Genomic DNA, 18326 nt, shown 5'->3' with positions numbered 1-18326 from the left:
TTTTTTATTAAAAAATTAAGCAAGTGTTACATTTTAGTACACTACCTAAAGTAACCGGATTTGATTCCCGATGAGGTCCACGACTTATTAGTTGAGGATGTTTTTCACCATAGTATTTATTTCATGGTCACTTGAATATGAGGCGCAAAACTTTTTATTTTGCCTTTATGTAAACAAATGTACTTCTACAATTGGTCAACAGTAGCAAAAAATAGTAGTTTATCGATTACCCAAATACCAGGAGCACATACCGGACGAAAAGGTGTAGGCTCACAATTTTTTGTAAGATGAAATAATAATTTTTTACTTAACCCAATAATTAAATTTTATATTATGAAGAATTTAAAAAATACAGACTGACGTTCAAACGTAGGCAAAATGGCGAATGGTACACGGTGTATAATGTGACCATACCATGACCTTCGTTAGCTTTATCAAGTAAATTATCATTAATTGCCGTTTTAAATATCTTTAATAAAAACCGATTACCAGAATACCAGGAGCACACACCGGGTGAAAAGATGCAGGCTATCGACTTTTCGTTCATAAGTTCAACCCTTGTGCATTGTCGATTTAGTGCTGCGCTCGGCGGGGCCGCCGGAGGTTGACAAATGGGCGGCGCTGTATCGCGCCGGGCCAGCGGGAAGGAAATGCAACTTTAGGCGGATCAGGCGAAGGGGATGATTCAGGGCTGCCACCTTTACGATAAAATTTTATGTTCAATTTTTCATAAATATTTTTTATGCACTTGTCTGTTTGCACACAAAAAGGCAGTTTAACGAGACACGCATAACAATACCTTTTGAAACAACAGAACAAAAAACAAAACACACAATGAAATGATCAATAATAATTTTGTAGTGTTTGCTTTTGAGTATAGCTATTAGTGGTCCTAGATTCAATTCCTGGTATGGATAAATCACATTTAAAGTGTTTTTTATAGGAAAACATTGTTATTTCTGAAAAATGTATTCCGCAATATTTTGTTAATACAGCAATACCCTTTGCGTTATGAATAATATGAAGCTGATAATTATTCATTCTTCATTTAATTAAGAAAATAGTTCATTATAATAATCAAGTTAAGCGCAAAATATACCAAAATTAAAATAAATTGCATGCATTTTTATACCATCACTTTATAAGTTCTCACTGGCAATATAGTTTTTTTTTTTTTTAATGAATCAATAATATAACTTTAAATGGCTCTCCGTGGACACCATGTGCTCCAACTAGGGAGCGTAAATGGAAAATGTATGAATTAAAATACAATGATTAATACAAGTTATTGTATTAATTCATAAAAAATACCAAGAAGATCTGTGTTTTATGGAGTCTTGATTTTAATTTGCTTTTTATGTAATTTCTAATTACTTCAAATAACAAGCTAGCTGTGATTTCCCATCTTTTTATTTTCCCTTAATTTGACCTGATTAAATTGAGATTGACACGAACAAAGCTCTAAAAATCTACAATTCGTTTTACCGATTAAGATTATTTTCAAGTTTTTTTTATAGATACAATTTATTTATATCGGGGAATCAGAGCCCTGCATAGGCCGGTTGTTATCGCACACTCTAACCAGTCGCTGTATGTCATTACTCAATGTCGTGCTTCCCACCCATCTCCACTTTCACATACCTCCCTGGTCGGAAAATCTAAAGAACACCCTCTCCGTATTTCGTCACAATCGAGACCAAGGACTGATGATTGAACCGAACTTCACATGGTAGCAAAATAAATCATAGAATCATTAGCACTCAAATAAAGTGATGCGAGGTGTAATTTTATTTTTGTATTAATTGTCATTTGTTTATTTTTTAATTAATAAAATACTATTTACAATGCGTAAATAAAGTCATGCATCTCCAGCTCTATAAGGTTACAAGCTTTGTGTTGACTAGAGACCCAAAATACTTCCAAAAATGGTACCATGCTTGATAATACAAAAATTAATATAAAATCATTACATATGTATGTAACATTTTTTTGTGAAACGGATTTTTTTTAAATATATGTTTGTACATGCATAACATAATCCCGTTATTGCACAATTGTTTATTTTCATATCCCCACTTGCTAGAAAATTCCGTGTAAAGTCGGTACTCATAATTAAATCAATTTATAGATAGATTTATCAATATTGTGACACAAATACATAATAAAAATTAATGCATTTCAGTATATTAGAGAAAGGTTATTTAATAATACATGTTTTTATAAAATGTAACTTAAATATTAAATTTAATTCTTTAATGATTTCATAATGTAATTTAATGGAAAATGTTTACAAAAATAATCAAATTAAAATAATAATATTTTTTCATTTATATAAATGCTATATAGCACAATATTCAATTAAACAATTTGGTAAACAAATCAATAAATAGTTTATTTTCTTTTTTTTTATTGAATCGGCATTCACTTCGTAAAACTTAATTAAAAATTATTATGAAAATAAAAATTTGTTATTAGTGTTACACAATTTTATTCTTTTACAATAACACTACTATAGTTTCGGGAGAGCACTCCTCCCATCGACGAGTGAAATAAAAAGAGGGAGGATTCTTGTAAACGAATAAAATTGTGTAACACTAATAACAAAGTTTTATTTTCATAAAAAATTATAATGTTATTTTCAATTAGCAATAGTTTCAACACATATTTACAAACTATTAAGCGTGATAATTAAGTTTATTCACAAACATACGTAAATAACGATAAAAATGAAGACAGAAATCGATACTTTAAATCTCTTCCCTTCGATTAAATACAGGTATGGATGTTCATCTTACACAAGCTAAAAAATTACGTGTAGATTTTTTTTATAAATGGCATCGTAAATTTTTATTATGTTTGTTAAATAATTTATAAAATATCATCACTAGAACACGTGTGGCATTATATGTGTATTACTTAAGAATTTAAATAAATAAATTTATGCTGTCTCGCAGCAGTCTCATGCAATTATCTTTTCTCAATTATAAATATTCCTACACAAAATGTCTTGTGTTGGAAATGTTCATTCAAGAAATTGAACAACTTTGGGGCACAAAAGAAAAATAATGTGGATTTTTACCCTTAAAAGGCTGAAGTTTCGCTATTTCATTGGTATTGTGAAATTGGAGGCAGAAATAATTTTGGAACAATAAATGATAATAGTGCTTACTCATGAACTTAGCATAAAATTAAGCCTAGGTATAGCGGTAAAATACGGATAGAAAACCATCCTTATGCCTAGGCGTAAATTTTTCTCCAGGTTTATAAGTAAGGCCATATGTGTGATAAACATGCGAAGATAACAAAAAATGAATAATACCAAAGTAGTACTTTATTTACCACCCTCCGAATAAATTATCACTCTAGTATGAACTTTTCTGTTTTCATACATTCATAGATCAGACACATTTGCATATAATCTAAAATCCCTCCCACCTGCTATGTCCTTAAAATATACACAATATTTCTAAAAACACGTAAATTGTGTCCTTGGTCCTTAATTTCACCATTCATAGATCAATATAATCAAAATGAGATAAAAAAACGTTTTTTTTTAACTAAAATATTTAAATAAAAGTTCAGAAATATGTACATGCGTTTTGGTGGACTTGATGCCAAAAGCAATGTCATCTAGCTAACTAAAAAAAAAAACTAATCACAAAAAGAATCGGTCAAAATTTGTACTTATTTTTTTAATTTTACACATAATTCATTTCAAATGTCAGCTGTTTTTTAATGGGCAGATATAAGGCTTGCGCGTAAAAACAAATAAAATAATGTTATATTAATATTTAAGCAAATTACGAGTAGTAAAGTAGTAGTAGCAAAGACGAGTGTCAAACCCCAGAATGTGTATTGGTTTAAGTTAAAAATCTGTTAAAACAAATTTAAACGTAAGGTAAACATTTTTTTAATGCTTAGATAGCTGACTTTATAGTGAAACTATCAAATAATAAAACACTTGTTTTCAATAAAGCTAATTCTTCAAAAACCTAAGAGCGCTTGATTAAAATTTCCCCACTTTCTTGGAAGGGCAATCGCAGTGAGCTTTTTATTTGCAGACTTTGGACTTGTAAACTTTGGCCCTTTGAAAACAATACGCGAGGCTGTCACATTCTCCCCCGCCGTCAGTTCTATTAAAATAATAACATTCCTAAAGTATTATCGTGTGATGTGATTAGCCGTAGCTTACACGGAATCGTACATAAATTAGCAATTCCGGCGCGCCACCTGTATCAACTTAAACTAATTATAAACAGAGAATTGTATTTACCTTCGGGAAGAGCCGGGCGCGTACCTGACAGGTTTATTGGCTAATTTAAGTTTTGCGTAAGGAGTGAAACAGGTAACGATCTTTCCAGATGCCATAAATACAGCCACTGCCACCCGCCGCCCTTCGCGCCCTTCGCGCCCTGTTACCCGCGCCTTACTCCTGCCGCCCTGGCCCTCTCCCCGTGACTCTGAGAGCTCTAATTAAAGGAAATATTTGGAAGTGAAAATTAACATCTACCAATCTGAAGTATGCATCGTATGATCTTATGATATCTGTGTTTAATCTATAAACTTACTAAACTAAATCAAAACTAGTTATATATACCCTGTGTTAAACTTTTGATTAAGTAAACACAAATACGTTTAATATAAATGCATATATATACAAGACTCTAAATTGAAATTTAAATATATTTTAAACACATCTGCTATGTACCTTTGACATGGAATGCCTTTCGTTTTTAGTCAATTTTATCTATTGTTTTTCATTGTTAATTTAGCTTTCTATCGTGTTTTCAATTTCTGCATACTTATATAATTAATATATATGATAAATGATAACAATAACGTATATTAATTATAATGTTATAAACAACTAAAAGTTTTATTCATTAGATCAGTAAAATTCTGAAGTTTGTTTTTCGCTTTACTTGTATTTACTTTCCTTTAAAAAAAATTATCATTTATTTCATAATTTTAATGACTTTAATATCAACTTTTAAAAATAATTTATAGGATTGTACTCAGTGAGGTGTTTATATGGAAAAGAGAAAGGAGAAGCATCATTCAAAATAAATAAGTAAATTCATTATTATCAAGATCATAATTTATTTTTTTACTAAAATATATTCAGGCTATTCTTTAATTTTAATTACGTTATTTTTCCATATTTTCCTACTTTGAATTTTTTTTTATTTTAAAACGTTTTAGCTAGTTTTGTTTAATTTTTTTCTTTTATATCTTCTAAATAATATATTTTATTTTTTAAAGGATTAAAAACAAAATCATATATGTTAATTTTTTATATGTGTGTTATGTCAGTACTTTTTCATTTGATTCTTTATCAAAACTAATATCTGAGCACTCACACTTTTTTAAATTAACTTTACTGTGAGTTCTAATACTAGTGAGGATTAAAATGTGTTTTTTCCAGTGTTATAAACATAATAATGTCGAGCATTAAAAAATGCAATAAAGAATAAATTAAGTTTACCACACTGATGCAACTGAAAATAAAAACGGAGTTCCAGGATAACAGAAAAGCGAGTGTGTTTGAATCTAACTCCCTCCTTAATTTATTTTGCATACCGAGTCCTTCAGGTGGCTAAACACTTCTCCAGTGTTCGTGTCAGAGCCTCGTTACCCCCGCTTACAGTTACACTTGTCCAATCACAGGTCGCCCCTGAAATCACCACTGGCTCCACCCCTTTGGAATTCGAATTTTAAAAATGCACGATTTAGCGATAGTTTCATTTATATCGACTTTTGTGCCATACTCATTATTATGTATAAACCACACTTGTAGATAAAATAGTAAAAAAGTTGCGTGGAAGTATTAACAGGTACAATGGCTTTCGTGTTTAGTTGTAACAGATTATATCTTTGATTAAATACCTTTCAGTAATACAAATTTCAGAATCACATGGATATTGTAAGGTACATAAAAGTATTTAAACTCTTATTAAAATAAAAATCTGGTGTTTAATTTAAGCTCCGTTATGCTGGAATACTTTTTTATTTTAATTTTAATTTATTGCGAAGTTATACTGACTATGAAAAAGCATTTTTTGACACAAAATATCAAGCATGTTTAACATTTGAAGCATTGAATTTGTGATTTTAAACTGTATATTTTTCTTTTTTTCTTAAGCTTTACGCACCCAATGATACATATGGGGTACGGTTTGGCGTATTTTGGTTAGTTTTTTTATTTTAAGTAATTTTAATCACACTTTTCCAAATTGAATCTGTATAATTATAATAGAGAAAGGTAACTTAAATGTTCGCACCATTTTGGATTTGCCTGAATTCTATTTCTCTTCTGAAATATTTTGGCACGCTTGCTAACAAACAAATAAAGCTCAGACCAACGCGATAATTCCAGTCGCAACGCTAATTCGTTCGGCCATCAGTCCACTTTATATCGACAGATAATATCATTAAAGGCATTACTGTCGACCTTTTCGTATTTTTCCTATTTGGCCGGCTGGATTTATTAGCTCAGTGAAAGGGGCAGCACAACAATGCTTCACCGCCAGCGCTAGCACAAAAACACCGGCCTATGTGAATATTTCACGTATAATGAATGCATTTAGTTTGTCTAGCGTCATTCCTGGTCAATGCGGATCACGGTGCTTTACTGGTCACGTACAAACGCTCTAAAAGATAATCGAAGTTAAATAGAAAACGTATTGTCGAAACCGAAAAGTATTATCGCATCAAAACCAAAATATTGTAATGTTAAAGATAATCACAATAAAACGATTGATTCAAACGAAATATTTAAAAACAATACAATCAATAATTAAAAACAAGAGTTCATAATCACTTCAAAATACTAATGACACCAAATAAAGACAGAAATAACAAATTGACGAAAAACAACCAACAAATTGACGCCCAATAAAGTTTAGTAATAAATACATGTTTAAACACGGGTCACTAAGACGGTTTGGCCATGCATGTAAATCAAACGGATGATGAAAGAATACTAAAACAGATAGATATGGCGAGAACGAATGGTAATGTAGGATGAAGACGACCAAGAAAGACGTGGCAGACTAGATAAACCAAAATCTCATGTTTGGTCATGTCAAAAGCAGATACAATCGAAGGGCGTGTACCCCATAATTAATGAATATGAAAGAAGCTAGAGATGTATGTCAGGACAGACGTGTAAGGTGTTTTCTGTGTTTACCCTTACGGAAAATGACATGATGATAATAAAAAAAAGTAGAAACTACTAGAATTTTGAGGTTTTTACAAAGCGTAAAGATAAGTCGTACTTTTCTCCTGGTTGAATTTTTTTTCTATATAGGGTTGATATGCATTACCAGACAGATTTTGTGGTACCTATCTGAATAAAAAAAAAAAAAATATGACTTTTTCGATTACGTTGCAGGTTGACTTTTAAGACAGAAAATTGAACAGTGCCAAACCATACAGTTGAAGATTTATTTTCTTTTTTTTATTATTGGCAATAATCGGTATTTTAAAACTTTCTGTCGCTTTCTCTTGTGCCAGGAGCGCATCACACTGCGTAATAATGGATAATAATATCTGGTTGCGTTCGGCCGATGAACAATTTACACCGCGGCCGGCCGATAGAGGGATGGGTCGGTATCGGAGCGTGGGGCGGCAGAAAGGGCGGGAGGTGGCCACCACCGGGCGTCAATAAATAACGCGGGACAAACCGCGACCGGCACTCGCATCGTCCAACTAACGCTAAACTAACTGTCGGTCACTCCTGATTCCCTGGTACCCGGACGTCACGCAGTGCTGATTTGACCAGTCACGGAAAAACGGTGAAGCAATGTTTAATGATCGCGATTTAGTAAACCCAACAATTTGCACTACAGACAAAAATAAATAACAGTTACAACAATCTTCATAAAAACATTCTTGACTTCTATCTGGCTGTCACCTAGTGACATCAGAAAGTACATATAATCTAAGTTAAAATTTTATGTAGCAATTGCACAGCATTTTCTGCATGGCTTTTGCCTCTTGGTCTTTTGACCAAAATTTATATTTTTTTATAAATATGATACAATTTTCATATTTTATGTAGATATGCACACATTATATTTTTTGAACCTACACCCATGCGTTCGGTAGGTAGTCACGTCTTACGATTATGAAATACTGTTTACGTACCTTATTCTAATTTAGAGATATTAAACGATAAGGCTTTTTATTTATAAAATAAACTATGAAGAATTTTCACTAACAAACTAATGTTTTTGATAAGGTTTTTTTTGGAAAATCAATAGAAAATAATTTTTCATTTTCCTCTATGGTTTGATCCCTGATAAATACTAAGATATTAGAGAAACGGCTTGAAAACAATATGAGGGAAGCTTTAAAAGTATTGCAATAGGATAGAAGGTAGAACTTTATTATTGTTAGATATTTTCTTCAAAACAATCATTCCAAAGGACGATTAAAAACTACGTATATTGTTCGAACCATAGTAAACTCGCATGCCTTGTTCGGCAGTAGGATTAACTGCAATTCACATCTCATATAAACGTTGTCAACTTTCAACTGCCTGAAAAAGCGTTAAGGTTAATTTCACGTTGCGGTGACAAAGTTTCATGCACCCGCCATAGCTGTCATTACAAATTAGTCCGCCTGCCACTAATCACAATGTATGACATAATGGTAGCTATCGATGTTTTAACAATGTATCAAGAGCGAATAGCCCGGGAATGGTGTACGAGCATCGTTAAATGTGGCCAGCCGTTTTTGCACGAATGAGATCATTCATTATTTGCTACTGGTTCCTAAAACCGACCTCCACATGCCTGCTATGCGCCTGGTGTCATGATTTACATTTCAGAAGGATTCGAAATTCGGGAAAAACTCCGAAAATAAGGCAAAAAGTTTTTAAAGCGTGCGTTTATTTTTATTCTGAAAAAAGGGAAACTGACTGCAGTACGTAAAATATATTTAAAAGTATTTTAAACATGCTAAATTCCCTCCAAGGATTTTCGCTATCCACACTCAGTGGTGCGTAGGGCACTAAATTGAATTTCCAACTGTAGCATATATGGATCGTTTTTTTTTATATATGTACATATTTATATATATATATATATATTGTAAAGTAATGCCCAGTAAAAGAAGACCCGGGCTATAGAAGACTAACAAATATGTTTATTTATATATCTCCATATACATACACACACCCTTATAAACATTCATACACATACTCTTATTCATACACATACATACACACATATACAAGCAAATATACATACATATATTATAAATATATTAAAACATGCATAAACACATACCATATACGCATACATACGTATTTACGCACACATATACATACACATACATTAATATATATGTATTGAAATTTTATTCTTCTTGTTTTAGTATTGTTTGGTGTTTAAATTGTCACACATAGTATTTAAATTGTAGTATTAATATCACTTACTTTGCAATGTAGTTTCATAAGCTTTTAGTTTCTTTTCTTTCTAACTTAAGTATTACATGGAAGGTAAGTCTTAAGCTAGGGTTTCCTAGGACAGCGGTGCCCGTATTTTAACGGCCGTAGTGAACGGTGATGCTGTGGACAGCCGTCGTAACGGTGACTAGAGAATGGTTTCTTATGAAAAGGGTGTTAAATGGTGTTGATAACGCCGTTTTTTTAGGAAACCAGTCTCTAGTCACCGTTACGACGGCTGTCAACCGCATCACCGTTCAGTACGGCCGTTAAGATACGGGCACCGCTGTCCTAGGAAACCCTAGCTTTACGCTTCAGGTGCCAATTTAGTACCAGCTTATAGCTCGTCCACCAAAAACCGCATCTGAGGACATAAGACTCCTTGGTGGTGCCCACATACACAAAAAAAATGTTTGTTCCCAAACGAGAATCTAAAAAAAAGTCAATAATTCATAGCATCTTCACCGTACACTGCTAAAATATTGAACACTGGATTGAACGCTAACAGAAAAAGGTGTCTAAAATTCTAACTTTCGTCTACTTGACATTGCATTTTGAGTTTTTTTTATCTTTGCTGCTAATTTTTAAATTTGCAATAAAACGGACACAACTTGTATTTACACCCAATACATTGACAGATATTTTCAGAGGCATGGAAAATTAAATTAGATTAAAACAACTCTGTTTTTAACCACCTGTTTTTTCCTTTTTTCTACCGACCTTTTCCAAAGCTACAAAAGTTTATTTATCAAGGTATACTTAACTAATGAATTCTATTCAATTTTATGTTTACAGTGATTACTAAATGAATATTACATCGACACATATGAAGCTTGTAAGAGTTTTTACGAGAATCTTTGAAACATATCGATGGAAAAAAAAAATATTGGTTTAAAACAAAGTTGTTTTATATTTATTTTATAACAATGAATATTCATAAAGTAAGTACTTCAAATTTAAATTTGGGTGGAAAATATTTTAAAGAAGGGAACAGAAAAGTCTCGGCAAACATTTTTGTTATTTATTAAATCAAATAATCAAAAATAAAAATACGGCTGATTAATTTAATCCTTAAATATGGTTTTTAATTTTATTGGTATAATAATTTAATAGCCAATTAGAACCTATCATACACACCTAGGAAAAAAGGAATAAATAAACATATCGTTTAATCCACCGGTAAATAAATAAATTACAACTACCGTCTGTCCGAAGAAGTGGTGGTTTTATTACGTGACAGGTTCGACACCCAGTTTAGTCGCATCACACCAACCGAACAGAGAACAGGCCTTGTCTTCAGTTATTTATTCCCGATTGTGGAGAGCAGCAGTCCTGGAAACCCTCTGATGCACTAAAACACGGCTAATTTATGCCGCTGTCGTGTGTACACTTGAAAGCATCGCCATTTGCAATTAACGTATTTAGTTACTAAGTGTGCCCATCAGAATTATTTCGCTTTATAGAGTTAACCTTTGACATATGTGCGAAAAAACTCCCTCGAGTCACTGTGTGACAACCTGAGGTTAGGAAATGATCGCCTGATAATTACCTTCTCTTTTCATATTTTTTCAATTATACGTTCTCGTATATCTTGCTAAATGATCTAATTATGTATATATATTTTTTTAATGGGAGTTGCATTAATTATTTAAAGTTTATAAATCATGAAACTGGATTTTTCTGCTTTTGATAAGCTTCTATCCAATCAAAAAGTATTGGGATCAGGAGGGATATTCTATGGTAGACTAATCAGGAACGAAAGCTAAAAAAGGGGCAATGCATCAATAGGTGAAGGACACCTTGAAGTGTTTCATCATAACATATTTAATTAGTTTAGAATGTTTTACATATTTGTCTCAGGGTACTTGATATTTTGCCAATTTTGAAGATCCTGGTGAACAAAATATTTAATTTAAAATTATCTTATAATATACCTGTAGGATTTTGGTAGTTGAGAGTTGGAGCTCCTACTCCAGTTAGAGATTAACATAAACCACGAGGTTGCTGTTCAATGCGTATTTATTACATGGTGAATAAATAGTAAATTTTATTACGCTAGTGTTACGACGATGATGGTTTGAAGAGACTGCACTTGAACTACATGCTGGAACTGAGTGACTGCGTTGAGCTGGACTGACTGAACTGAACTGCTCTTGTTGGGGTGACTGACGTTGATTGCGTCCTGTGGTCTCTTTATAGACCACGTTCTTTTGTAGTTCAGTTCTTCGTGGTTTGGACGATGTGAATGTACTGCGAAATGATGCTCCCGATTTTATGTGCAATACTGTTAGAGTTGCATTATACGTTGTATTGGATTCTATAAAAAATGATAAGCTTTCTTTTTTTGGTCATCGCACCATTTCAGGTGAAACGTTTTAGCACGTGTGTGTCATCGATTATGGACTATGAAGCCTACACACCTAAATATGTGGTTTTTTTTTCTTACGTGTTAAGGTTTACTTAAAAATTGTTTAAAAAAAATCGATGTAAGATATTAATTAATTAAGTACAATTCGCAACGCCAGTTACATCACAGGAACGGGAGGTAAATAAAATTTCTCCCTGAGGTTGTTTTTCCCATTGACAAATCGGTAACACAAGAAGTACTGACATTTAAGTAGTAATCTTAGTAATGGAAATTTAACACATGATTTCAGTATTCGAGCTAAGCTAATCATACAACTTTACAGAAATGTTAAAGTCTATACAGCTAATGCATATTTCACTTAACCTCTCCTATCCACCCCTAACAAACAGTCGCTGGAAGAAAGTACGTAGATTCTTTTCTCTCACTTCCTTCCTGCGAACCTACCCTTTGTGAATGATAAATTATTTTAGAACGACGTATTTGCGATGAATGCTTGGGGGATAAACATTAATGCAACAAATACATTACTAGATGATGTAAAAAGAATCCTTTTCATGCACTTCTTTTTCGTATGTGCAAATTGGAAATAATGAGCTTGACACAACTGAATACATACACATACATATTCCACCCTCCTCCAATATTCTCACATCTGAGCAAACAATTTTTATTTATTTATCGGATATTTAATAATATTTCCTTTTCAAATTCATTATTCAAATACGATTCATTCATCTCTATTTGTATATCCGCACTCAGTGGTGCATTGAGCACTTGGTGAGTATTTGGTACTCCAACTACAGCATATCTGGATCATTCTTGTTATATGGTAGGCAAGTAGGTCATCAGTCTTGCCCTTCAATTCAAGTTTAGCTTAAGCGTCACCTTCTTACTCGTACTCGTTACCTTAATGTATATTCTCCACACACTTTTTTTAAATTATTTATATTTATATTATTTATTGTTGTGCACACAGTACTATGTTAGTTGCAATACAATTACATTATTACAAAAAATACATGAACTTAACACAGCACAAATTACGTACACAACACGATTTTTCGAACTGAAAAACAAGATGTATCGAGAATATGCATATGCTATGCGAAGTGATTTTATTTGTGCTGATATTTTTATTGTTGTTAATATGAAGTGTGCAGTGATGTGTGTAAAATGTGATTTTTATGTTATGTGCATAGCAGATTTAGTATTTGTTTGTGTTTGCTTGTTTTTTTTTTTAAAGAGACTCAATTTTATTTTTGTCCGTTTATGGCGGTGAGCTGAGTCGTTAAATATATCAAAATCGTACACCTTCACAAATTTTGAAAAATTACTAATTGTTTTTCCTAATAGAGAATTCTGGGCTGCTCTGGAGTGCTATTCCGGACGCTTTCACGGCCGTAGAAAACATTTTAGAGCGCGTATTGTGTATGTAAATATAGATCTGCCAGCTTTTCTTAGATCTCTTCGCACTTAAACAGTGTAGGATGAATGGATTGGCATGGTTTAGCTCGAAGTCTTATATGTTTGTGGGGTTCATAGTCCATGATCGATGACACACCCACACGTGCTTAATAATTTCACCTGAAATCTAAAGTCATGACTCCAAGAAGCAAGTCAGCATTTTCTATTGAATTCAATTCATTACATTTTGCGAAACACGATATCAACGTTCTGCAGTACAATAACATTGTCCCTACCACGGAGATATGAACAACAAAGAAACGTGGCCAGTAAAAAGATCACTGGGTGTGCTAACGCCCAGCAGTTCAGTTCAGTCAGTCCAGCCTGCCCGAAGACTATGCTCGGCGCAGTCATTCAGTTCCAGCATGTAGTTCAAGTGCAGTCTCTTCAATCCATCATCGCTGTCACACCGCGCAACACAAATCACTATTTATTCACCGTGTAATAAATACGCATTGAACAGGAACCTCGTGTCTTCTCTCAATCTCAAACTGGGGTTTGTGCAGCTCCACCAACCTTCAACCATGAAATTCTACATGTTTATAGTGTTTTTTAATATATTTTATTAACATAAATGGCAAATCTGCCTTTTACAAAAATTTATAATACTAACATGTTTCGCATAATATTTTATTTTTTTAAAAAACATAAATTTCCCAAGAAAAAAAAATAACCTAAAAATTTTACAACATATTCAGTAGAAAGTTTAAACAATTCAAGAATAAATGTAAAAAACAAAAATACGATTATAAATGATCTTCGGGCGTTAATTTTTTTTTTAATAAGTAAAATGCGATAAAGCAAGCTTTGAAAACCATTTTCTATAACAATATTATTACTTTTCGTCTATGATCACGCAATAGAACCCATCGTAATATGCATTTATTTTTATTATATTTTATACCCGCGCACAATAAAATTTCAAGTTAGATTGTTAGCGTGCAGCGGTCTATACAAAGCTTACCCCCTGTAGCGCTACGCCCTACTGCGTTGTCTTAAGCCGGCCCTGTATTTACTTGAACATAGTATATACGAACTAATGTTCCTTTATATTCTGAGAATTATTATTGTATTGTTACAAATTTTGTTGAAAGAGGAAAGATTAACTTTATTTTCTTTTTTTTAACATAATTTGATTTTTTATTTGTTCTGAAGCTAATTAATACGAAATCGGGGACCAAAAAAAATATTTTAAAGTATTTTAGAGGGATCTACAATTAATATCTGGAGTAGAGTTAGAGATTCATTATTATTATTTTGTTATATGTGTCTTTTTATGAATAAATAAATAAATATATTAAAAAAACAATTTGATTCTCATTTTCTAGTATAGTTATTTACGTTTCGCTACAAAAAAAGTCCTCAAATCGAAATTTTTGGGTAAATGGAATTCAAATATTTTTCTACTGTTTTTTTCGTTTTTCCAAATCGTTTCGAAGATCAATTAAAGCACATTTTTTTGTTAAATTCTCACTAAACAGGGGTATCTCAAATAAACCTAAACCCAAGTTGCCTGTTCTTTAAACCCGCGGACTCACGCCGCGCCGTCCTGGAAGGCCGTCGATGACGATCTTTTTTTTTTACATTTACATTTTTACATTTTTTTTTGCACCACAACAGGCCAGAAGGCCTAATTACAATGGTGAATTACGTCACAGAGCACCCAGGCTTGAGAAAACACACATTTTAATTTTTGTGTTCTCACCGGGAACCGAACCTGGAACCTTCCGTGTGTGTGTCAAGCGTCTTGACCACTACACCGCGGAGGCCGCCGGATCTTTCGACTTTATTCAGCGGAACTAAGGGGCGCTAGATTGACTTGGGCGGAGACGAGAGTGCTGACTGGCGATAGGATCTCTGGAGGCAGCTGGTGATGTCCACATGCTCTACTTAGGAGCGGATGTGGAAAAAGAGAAGAAGAAGAAACAGGGCTTTGTTTTTTTTCTACTCCTAAGAAAACGAAACGACAAACTCGGTTTTTCTATAACTTATAATAATAATAATATTTGGTACATGTTCTTCGTAAATATGGATTATTTGACACGCCATTTTTATATAAGCTTTAGTGTATATCTCCAAATCGTTTCGAAGATCATTTAGAATAATTATCACACATTTCTCACTAAACAAGGCTGCGTTTTTTTATCACTACTAAAAAAATACGCATAGGCAAAATGTTTTTTTATAAAAAGCACCTGCATACTAAAGAGCTTTCTCGTGTATTTTATTTGGAAAAAAAACTTAATTTTCGGTTAATTTATAACTTTAATGATCGCCATTTAAATACTCAACTAACCATCTGTTTTTTAAATCGTAAATGTAATGTTTCGTAAGAAGACCGAGAATTTCTAAGGGCGAAATTCCAAAGAAATTGTTCATAATAATTTTGTGATATAAAGTTCAAATCCTTCTTAAAGAGGAACCGCAATCAACAAAGGGAATTTCCCTTAAGGTTTTACTGGTCGACCCTTGAGATCTTTGACGGTTAACCAAAATTTGATAAGATATTTGTTTGACGTAACACATTTAGTATTCGTTAACACTACCTACTGTTCTGATTATAGATTTGCATTATTTTGAAATGTTAAATATACAATTAATAGCTTAACATACTATTTTTATGTCAAAATTCTTGATAAATGGTTGACTTTGCTGATATTTTTGTTCTGTTAATCGCACATATAAAAGGTGATTCTAAGATAATGAAGATAGAATAAATATAAATATCAGAAATTTGTAATGAATAAAAATAAAATGTTTTTAACTACGGAGTAAATTGCAATAGCACCAAGAAAAAAAATGAAAATGTCTAAATCTTTATACACAAAAATGCATGAAGTAAAAAAAAAAAAAATCTGTACGGACTATTTCTGTAGATTATACGTATTACCTAGTATCAATAAAAAATGTAATTTTACAAAAAAATTCAAATGATTTTATATTTTTCGTTTATATTATAATAATGTTTTCAAAACTCGAGTCTATAAAAGAATATCTAATAGAAAGGAAGGAGGAATCAGGGTAAAAAATATGTTCTTTGAAAGTATTTTGTTTTTTTCATATTATGAATAGCTAATTTAACGCCATTTTCATCATATAATACCTCAAGGGTACTTTACAAAGTAATTCTATGAATGTTAATTACATTTCAATTTAAAAAGTCAAATTTACGTAAAACCACATTCAAACATAATTCAGGACACATGGTGGCGGTATCTACCTGCTTTGTACAAAAGCTACTCTTTGGACATCTATTTTTATAATACAGTGTTTTATTTACTTAGTTTTTTATAGCTTACTTCTTGCCAAAAACACTTGACAAATTTACTATGTTCTATGTTCACTTTTATTTCTTGTATATTTATTTATATCCTTTTAACTTGCTAGAATTCCACACGTCCATGCGCTTTGTTGCTGCATGGCAATTGGTAATCTAGCTTCCATACGTAAATAATATCAACTATAAAATACCTAGATTTGGTAAATGGGGTCTAGAATTCCAACCGCCCATGCGCGTAGTAGCAGCAAGACGTGTTGTTTTCTTACTCCTTTTATTATAATCATTTTATTTTTTGAAATTCCATTAATAAACAGAATTTCTTAGTTGATTTTTAAAATGTGTAAACTTAGATTTCTTACCGTCCGTCAGCTCTGTAGCTGCAAGACGTGCTGTAATCAAGCTCATATTTGTTATAATTTAAATTGACTTTTATTGGAAACGAGGAACTAGAGTCCCAACCGTCCATGCGCTCTGTAGCTGCAAGACGGGGTGGGATTTTTATTTATGGTACAGCGCCCTTGACGTGATTTTCACAAAAATGGGGCTATATAAATTATCCAACTATTGAACTAACGCTCCGGAACGGGGTAAAATAGTTAATTATAAAATAAATTTAGCATTCTGTACCGTTTTAGGTAAAAAAAACCTTGTATTATTGAAATAAATAAATAAAATGTTTTTGTGAAATATCTTACACGTGTTGTATTTTTAATAGAACACCTCATGGGTGCAATAAAAGACTCTTAGATAATAATTATTACCTACCTTTCCGCAGCTTTGAAACTCAAGAGAACAAAATTCAGATTTTCTATCAAAATATTCCCGGATAACATAAACTGCGACGGTTGATTTATGATTGACACAAGACAGGCCGGCTCGAGCGTACTGGACTGTTCGTAACTAAGACTTGTCGTGTCATGGCACGTCAAAGTTCTGACCAAGTCTCATCTCCCTACAATCATAACGGGAGGGTCTTCGGACAACTATCATGGAATATTTATTAACTTAAGGAATACCTATAATTATTCCACATCGGCTTGTCACTCATCTTTGCCATCAAGAATATTTCATTTTAAATCATAGAAAACAATTGAATTTAAATCTTTGAATTATTAATATACAGGCGCCGTGGCTCTTTTAATTAAACAGTCTACTAAGAAACTGGCGTCGCGGGTTCGAGCAAGAAAAAAATTAACAAAGATTTTTTCTCTATTAGTCTGTGCATTTTGGTGTATTATTCATAACTTTCTTTCATATCTTTTCTTTTTTATCTCCTGACTAGCCTCTCTAATAAAGGGTTGGCGGGTTATTAATATTATATTTATTTAATTCAGAAAACATACAGTCATACGTCATACATAATAAGTATTAAAAAAAAAAATTAAAAAATTCCTACATTAAAAGACTAATTAAGTTTTCATAAATTATGTAAAAAAAAAAAGTGTTCAGTAGACTCAAATCAGTGTTTGATTTCTAATATTATAAGTTTAAAAACTAATCATGAATAATTCTGTAAGTAAAACAGTTTTAAGTCTTTTTTCTTGTAACCGTTATTTTATAGCATTTTAATACATTTCATTGCATATCATATATCATTCATGATAATAAAATAAACAGAACAACTTTGTTTTTTTTAAGTGTGAAAGCACTTCAATGAATCATAAACGTGTAAACCACTTTTTTTTCCACCGACTGGTTTCAAAGTTAAAAAAGCTTCTTTCTCAAGGTTCACTTAACAAAATAATTATTTCCTATTTTATTTT

Source organism: Micrasema longulum, unplaced genomic scaffold (assembly GCF_059751315.1).
Source record: "Micrasema longulum isolate JH-2025_06_02 unplaced genomic scaffold, ASM5975131v1 h1tg000306l, whole genome shotgun sequence".
NCBI classification, from domain to species: Eukaryota; Metazoa; Arthropoda; class Insecta; order Trichoptera; family Brachycentridae; genus Micrasema; species Micrasema longulum.
This window is presented reverse-complemented; position numbering follows the sequence as displayed.